Genomic DNA, 8470 nt, shown 5'->3' on the forward strand with positions numbered 1-8470 from the left:
TGTCACTCACTTTTTTCCTGTTGAATAGGCTTCGACTCTCTGACGTCTTACGCCGTAGCCCCTCAATCAGCACCGAGTGAAGTGTTCCGTCAGACTCCAACTCCACCTTCAACATGACTCCATGGTAGATGATCAGTCCATCCCTGCGCCTCATCGACTTCAAGCGCTGTGTATACACCACCTTGAATCAATCCCGCGCCATAGTCTTGTCGAAGCCGCACAAGCCTCGGGCCTGCGCCATGTGTTTCCACGCCCAGAAGTCGGTCACCATCAGCATCACGCTCCTGCGTCATCGTCGCCGATTCCGCACCGTCTTCTGTACCAACCGACTTACGTCGATCCGTCGGACTGTTTAGTCTGACCCAGCCGAACTTATCCGACTGTATGACACGCTCAAGGCTCCCAAATCGTCTTCCACGAATCTCCATCCATCCCATGATAATTTCATCTTAGCTGGTTTGACATCCTGCAACAACACCTTCAAGCATCCCTGTTGTGCCAACAAAAGTTTCACCCTTATCTACCATAATCCAAAGCTTCGAGTTCACTTGAACTTCTCCACCTTAAACCCGATACCCGATGATGCTATGGTTCTTTATATGGCTGACCATGCGAAAAATTATCTGAGCTATCCCCGCGGCGCTGAAGTACACGAGCAAAATCCAATGTGGTCTCGCCTCTGTGCAGTAATAGCAATCCACCAAAAATTTGGCCTTCACGTGATCTACTCCTGTCTTGGCTCAACTCCCAATGCTAGCAATTGTCTTCTCTGCCAAAGCCTCCCGCTACTCGATGGGTGCTCGATACAACGATGGATCTTTTCTTTAGCTGAATCGATCTGATGTTGCCTCGAAGCCATATATGCATGTCACCAACCTGTCATCCTCCTGGTATAGCAAAACATCCCAAGAAGAAATTTTGATTTCCTGGTAGCCTCCATGGTACACCAAGCATGTGCGCCATCACTTCCAACACTCCTTTTCTTTTGTCATGTTGCTATCCCAAGCACAAAGCCACGTACTACCAATTACATGCTGCCTTTTTTTCACAAAACAAATCACGTGTCTGCACAACACCAAGCAAGGCACACGTATACATGACGTGCACGTCCAGGATCAGCAGCACCGCATGGGCCTTGCGCGCCATGCCTGGCCGCTACCTTCTCGGCCACCCAGCACCCAGAAAACCAGAATACAGCCGTCCTGCAGAAAAAAAATTCCACGCCTTGACCCGCCCTGGTGACTGCCTGCTGCTTTGGCCTCCGTGTCACGACCGTTCTTGACCTTCACATCAGACCTTATCTGTTGTGGACCGTCAACAGAACACGACGCCTCTTCAAGACCCACCATCGCAGCTTTTCCTCTTGATCAACAGTCTACAGCAACCTCTCGACAACCTAGCTCATGATACCACTTGTTAGAATAAATTCAAGGCATACCGTCGATCATCCGAAAACCAAGCAATCACACGAGGCACGACACCGAGATTTGTTAACTAGGTTAACCGATATGGCTACATTCCCGGGGCCTGACTACAGGCACTCCTCCCCGTGATACCGTCACAAAACCGCACACCGGCCACCCGGGCGCCGACACACGCCGCCGGCTCCCCCTTGCGCGCCTGTGCTTTTATGTTGGCATAGGTTACATCGTGTGTCTAGCCCCGCTATATATGAGAGGCCTAGGATACAAGTGTCCTATTTGGACACGACTCCATATCCTATCTAAACACAATACAACTACAAGTCCAATTGTAACCTACCTTATACATTATATTCGACACAACTCCAACAAGTGTTCATGCAAACATTAGTCAGTCACACAACGGTTCGTCTCTCGCTCCTTTAGAAGCCACGTACGTACGCACCGTCGATATCGATCTTGAACTCTTGATAGATTTCTCTCTCCGTCCCGGCCGGCCATGAGGAGCTCAGTGCACGTGCCAGCCGCGGCAGTGCGGAGTTTTTTGCCGGTGCACTTGCGGCTGGGCGCCGACGTCATCGTGGTCGACCTAGCCCGTGCCACCGTCGACACCTATGCCGCCGAGGGGCGCATGCCGCCGCTCCCCGCCGATAGCGGCGCCACACTCCGGCCGCACGGTTCGAGGGGCACCTCTCCAAGTACACCCTCGACGGTACGTATACATAGCAAGCCGTCCGTAATGTCTTCCATTGTTCGATTTATTAGTTCTCCAGTCCAACTTCGAGCTGCATCCATCATTGACTATAAGATACTGTGTTTGGCATGCGTGCAGCTCTGGAACAGGAGACCAAGGTGGTAGACGTGGGCTCTCGCAACTTCTTCCTCTGCTCCAACAGGAGGACGCAGAGATGTCTTGACGTCTAAAGAGTGAAAAGTAGTGCCGTAAAAATTGGTCGGAATGAATGGTTGTGTACAGTGGGACTAACGTCCGATCCTACTGTACGTAGTGTTAGTTTAGGTACGGTTTGGCAAAGACATTCTACATATACGTACAGGTGATGCTGTGCTAATTAAAAGAACGCGAGATATATACATGTCGCTGTATGTATGTATACAGATGATGCTGTGCAACACCGATGATCCTGCCAAAACAATAAGAAAAAAAGGAGTAGTATGTGACAGGCGCTTGAAAATTTCTGGTTTCAGCCAAAAAAAATTCCCTGTCCGTTCGATTTGTATCCAAAGACTGAAACATAAGCTAGTACCATTGGGTTGAGTGAAAGATTGTATTGCTGCAAGCTGTTGTATTGTCTTCAGCAAGGTGTGGTGCTTCTTCCTTGTGAGGGAAGAACTTCTCCATGAATGTCTTCTCAGTTCCCTGCAAAAAAAAAATGTCTTCTCAGTCACCATGACTGCACACTAGTAATCTCCTTCATGATCTAGCAATCCTTTTTTTTTTGAGAAACTTGACAACATAGTACCGGGGCCTGAGCTGCCTTGTAACAGAGCATTACTGGACAGTGAGCGATTAATGCCGGATGCGCGGTTCGAAACCCAAATTCAAAGATCAAGTACTCTTGACTTTTTCTGCAGCACGACATTAGGCATGTTCGGCACTGTTGGAGACTTAGAAACAGAGATGCCCAGCTCAGCATCTCCACCTCAAAGTTTCCTTCAAGTGCTCCAGGCCATATTCTCCTTGCTTAAAAATGCAAAAGCATGCAGTGCACGCCTGAACATCTCAGATGCACGAGGCACACGGTGACGTTTGGCGAACGCCATTATCAGGCAGACACGTTCTAAGGTTGGTGTATCAAGTTACACGTTCAGCCAAGCATGACACAAAGCAATATCTTCATCTTGGCAAGAGTTGTGTGTCATTGACTCTTATGGTGCCTTCACGCTTGATTGCGTGTGTCTCCATGGGAACGTCAACCTTAATGGCATAGGCCATGGCGAAGGCAGCGGTGGCCCGACGCGCTGGACGAGTGGGTGTAGCGGTGGCCAGAGACGGGGTATGAGGCGCCAGGCGAGGACGAGGCACCGGAGCCTTCTTCTTCTTCTTATTCTTCTGAACCACCTCCTCGGAGAGCGATGTCCCGGCCGCTGTCGGCCATCACTGGAGACGATGTGGCCTTGCCACCGACCTTGCTATCAATGTGGGTTGTTGGTGTGGTGGCCCGAATGAGGTTTTTGGTACCTAACCTCTTCGTTGTGCGGTTGGCGGCGCGAGAGTCATTTCTGGCGGCGCCGTGCCGGCGGCGGCGGCGGTTGGCAGGGTGGCAGAAGAATCTTGCTTGTGGATTCCGGCTGGAACCAGGGGCATCGGTGGTGGCGGTGGTGATGGGAAGTGGTGGCCGCTCGAACAGGAAGAGAGGATGCCGAAACTTGTGCTCTCGGAGACACGGGGCGAATATATTCGAGAGTTTTGGGCTCACTTTTCCAGTCGAGGAGTAAAATTAATCAATCTGAACAGTTTGACGGATCGGTTAGGTACGATTAATTCCCTATTTTGCTCCTCTCAATGTTTTTGAGAAATCGGTTAGAGATGCTCTAAAAGGTCACTGGTATATTAACAAGTGTACTACATACCGTCATAATATCGGTATAAAGTATAGTACATACTCGTCAACCACCTTACAAGGTACCAATAATTTCAGGTACATATATGTTGCTCAATATGCACCGAAGGAGTGGCAAGCTGCATAAGCTACGGGCTGGCACAAACTTCTTTTGATGCAATCAAATAGGTAACATGTGAGGAGAAGCATAGAAGCGAGCTCAGGGGAAACATGGTAGAAGAAGAAAATAGAAGGCTATGAAATACAATCTGGGATTAGGAGACTGCGGGAAAGAAATGGCCATTTCTCTCTACATCTACCACATCAAGCTGCGGCGACACTCACTTTCACGACAGGCTCCTTTGACAGCCCGGTGGGTTCTGGACTGTAGCTGAACCCAGGAGAGCGACGGAGTGACGGGGGAGACAAAAACCCTTTTTTATCTGCCAGACTATCGTGTTCGTTTTATCCCTGCTGATGTGGGGGTACTTTGAACGATCACACAATGCTATACAGGTTTTCTTTTACGTACTACTTCCTCTGTACCACAATACTTGTCGCTGGGGAATTTGTATTGCTTTTCTCCAATGACAAGTATTTAGGTACAGAGATAGTAGTTGCCTACCGGCAGCAAGAAATAACACATAACTTTATGCATGCTTAAACAAGTATTAATGTAATCTTACCGGTACGGTGAGTAACAAAGAGTCAGTTATTTATGCCAGTAAGATCTTATCTCAGTTTTTCCACCACTAGCTATAAGTTCGTATGAAACTAGATGAATCCGCGCGCGTTGCCGCGGAACCATTTGCAACTATGTTGTTATATAGATAATCAGTAAAAAAGATATAATATAAACTCAGTGGGCTATGTAATCTTGCAAGATGTATACTAAGATTAAGTGATGATTTGGAACATCTTTAGTAAAATGTTGCTAATAATTAACTCCATTCTAGGTAAAGGGAAATTGTGTTATTCAAATGCATGTGTTTGAGGTAATCAACAAAATGTCATAGAGTAAAGTTAGTTATTCATGTGCTTAGCTACTGATTTTCTCTAAGAGGGCAATGTGCATCCAAGCAGATTTTTGATATGTTTTAGTAGAGAAAGGGAGCTGCACAATGAAGCCCACACAACAATGTTAATCCGGAAAATATTAAAAGTTGGATTCCAGTCTTCGAATAGATCCAACCTCCAATTGAAATAGCCGATTGTGTACTCTAATGCGGTTGTGGATGTATCCACTTTTGTAAAGATTCAAAGGTTCTGATTTTCACTTTGCAACATTTTTTTAAATCACAACACAAGTATATTGATGAATGTCATGTGCAATGTTTATTCAATGACCACCTTGAGAAAATGCTGTTTTACGATTGTGCACTGATGCCATGTTTCAACTTTCAATGTATTTAAAAATACGCCAAAAGATCATGCTACCTACCTACAAATTTTTATGTGTAACAGAAGTTATTCAGAAACATATGCTATTTAAATTTCAAAATCCCTAGCCCGTGTTGCACGGGCTGATGACTAGTAACAGAAGTCTTACAAGATACCAAAAGGACATTTTGAAAGGGAAAGAAAACAACACGCCTAGAACTGAAAGTTCAATTGAAGTCCGAGACATGGTAGCCTGCCCTGCCTTTTTTCAGTTATAGGCGATCGATCATGGGCCGTTTTCGTAGTGGGATTCAGTTCGAGCCTTCGGGAAGACCTGAACGTATATTCGTTGCCCCGGCCGCCGTGCCCCCAATCGTAGCACGTAACGACCACCAATCAACGCGTAGCCAGAGTCAGCTAGCGCTTCCCCCGTTTGAACTCCATCGGCGCCGTCGTGCATGCCATCATAATGCCTACTCCTCGCCACATGGCCTTCTCTTCCCTCTCTCCACCTATTCAATCATCGTGTTCCACCTGCGACCGCAACCAACACCATATCGATATTTGCTCACTACCACTGCCCACCACTCAACAGTTTCAGGCTGGACGGAGCAAGCGGGCTTTTCGGCCCGCTCGTGGCCGCTCCGGTCCTGGCCCGTTGAAAAAATTAGCCGGTCCGATTACAAAATATGGGCCCGAAATTTTCTTAGTCTGGTCCGGTCCGGTCTTTGACCGGTCCTACCGAGCGGACCGAAGCGCACTCCAGGCCGTTCCTGGTCATCGTGGTCACCAAGCTCTGGCCGGCCAGATCCGCGTGCCGGGTGACCGACGACCACGCCCCGCCGTCCTTCTCCCGTGCGGGCGCGCCCCTCTTTGATTTGTTTCTTTTTATTCAATTGAACAGAGAAGAAAACTCATGTCGCGCGTGAGGTAGAAGAGAACAAAAAATAGGAAGAACACGCCAACACACCCGTGATTATCTCAGAGTCACACAAGGGCAAGAGACAGTCACGCCCTACCGTTTTGTTTTCCTTTTAATCTGTCGACAGAAAATAGAGAGAACGAGATAAATACGATTCGATCCGATAATTTAGGCGCCTTCCCACGACAACTCCTCGCTACCGTTCCCTTTATTTGCCACTAACGAGGGAAATAAGTTCGATCCGATAACCAGGCGCCATCCCGTGAGGCCGTGACGCAGTTTCCTTTTATTCAGTCGAACCTGTAGAAAACAGAAGGAACGAGAGAAAAATGGTTCGATTTGACAATCATGGTGTCATCCCACAACTAACTTCACGTCAGAATTAATCCACCACTCACGGCAAGGCCCATAGAAGGAAAATCATGGGCTCATGCAAGCGCTAAGGGCATGTACAATGATGCTATCTTAGGAGTGCCACGTAGGATAAATAATGAGGTGGAGGAGAGAGAACTCATAAGAACTCCTAGCACAATATGTCTCACCTTGTTTTTAGAAATAACTAGTTATTGAAGATAAGACTAAGACATGACCCATTGTAGAAGGCTTTCTTTTGTTATCTCTAAATTACATGCAAGACTTAAGATAATGCAATCGTATCAATCATTGTACATGTCCTAAATTACTTGCATGCAACGGAAAAAACTGCTAAAAATAAACTTGCGCATGCTCATGGCTGACAGTCGTGCCGCCCCCTCGTCCTCGCCTCCCCTCTCCACGGCGCAGCCGCTCCCTAGCGCGGCTGCTCCGCCTCTCCGCGGCCGTGCTCCTCCCTCTCCCTCCTGTGTCTCTCCCTAGCGCCGCCGCGCATCAGGTGCGTCTTCTCCGGCTCCGGCCACTTTGCTGCTTCTCCGACCACCTCTCCGACATCTTGGGCTCATATGGCAGTGACTGGACGTCGCCGGGACCGTGAGAACCGCTGGTCCGGTCCCCGAAATCAGGACCGCTGCACTGTCCGGTCCGGTCCGGACTGGACCACCGGCGGCCGGTCTAATCGACGGCTCGGATAGGTTGTCAGTGTCAGGTGGGCCGTCAGCCAGACTACAGTTCGTCTCTCTCTTTCTCTCTCTTGTCTAGAAGCCACGGCTTTGCGCACCGTCGGTATCGATCTTGATTGATTTCTCTACGTCTGGCCATGAGGAGCTCCGTGCCCATGGCAACCGCGGTAGAGGCGCTGCTGGACCACCCGGTGGCCGCCCTGTCGGAGAGGCCCGCGCCACGGCTGACATGGCTGCTGTTGAACGTCACTGTGGAGCAGAGCCTGTGGCCAGTGCACGTGCTGTTGGCCGCCGACGCCACCATGGCCAACCTCGTGCGTGCCGCCGTCACCGCCTATGCCGCGGAGGGGCGCAGGCCGCCGCTCCCTGCCGATGACAGCGCCACCGACACGGCCGCGTGGTTCGAGCTGCACCTCTCCAAGTACGCCCTTGATGGTACGTACGTATACGTAACAAGCCGTCTGTGACGTATTCCATTGATCCATTGATTGGTTCTCGAGTCCAACTTCGAGCTGCATCGATCACTGACGATGAAATACTGTGTTGGGCATGCGTGCAGCTCTGGACCCTGAGAGCAGGTGCTGGACCTGGGCTCTCGCAACTTCTTCCTTTGCTCCAACAGGGGATGGCAGAGATCAGATCATCATCTGCTTCTTCACTCAGCAGTGTCAGGTCTTGATGTGAGTGAAAGCAGTGCTGTAAAACAGTAAAAATGGTCGGAATCACTCAGAAGTCAGAACTTGACGCATATATGATCAGCACATAGAGTTAGGTACAGTTCGGCCAAGGGACGATACATATACGTACTTGTCAGATAGTCCTACAAGCTCGAGATATGTACATGTCGTTGTATGTATATATGCAACTGCAATGCCAGCGCAACACCAATGATGCTGCGAAAATGATTAGAAAGAAAAGAGCACCTTTGTGACAGGTGCCCGATATTTTTTTCTGGTGTCAGTCATTTCTTTTTTCTGTCCATTGGATCTTCATCCAAAGACTGAAACATAAGCTAGTACCGTTGGGAGGGTTACGCTGTCTCGTTGGGGCGGTGCTAGGAAGAGATTGACTATGGAGAACGAAGTGAGGTGGGACGAAAGGCCGTGGTGACCAGGCGATGGAGATCGAGAA

The 8470-nt window shown here is 49.0% G+C and overlaps 2 pseudogenes; both read left to right on the plus strand.

Moving 5' to 3' along the window:
• The first annotated feature begins 1920 nt into the window (after positions 1–1920).
• Positions 1921–2345, plus strand: LOC119284062 (annotated as a pseudogene).
• A 5131-nt stretch (positions 2346–7476) lies between these two features.
• On the plus strand, positions 7477–8018 carry LOC119284063 (annotated as a pseudogene).
• Positions 8019–8470: the final 452 nt, after the last annotated feature.

The sequence above is a fragment of the Triticum dicoccoides genome, chromosome 4A (genome assembly GCF_002162155.2).
Source record: "Triticum dicoccoides isolate Atlit2015 ecotype Zavitan chromosome 4A, WEW_v2.0, whole genome shotgun sequence".
Classification (NCBI taxonomy): Eukaryota; Viridiplantae; Streptophyta; class Magnoliopsida; order Poales; family Poaceae; genus Triticum; species Triticum dicoccoides.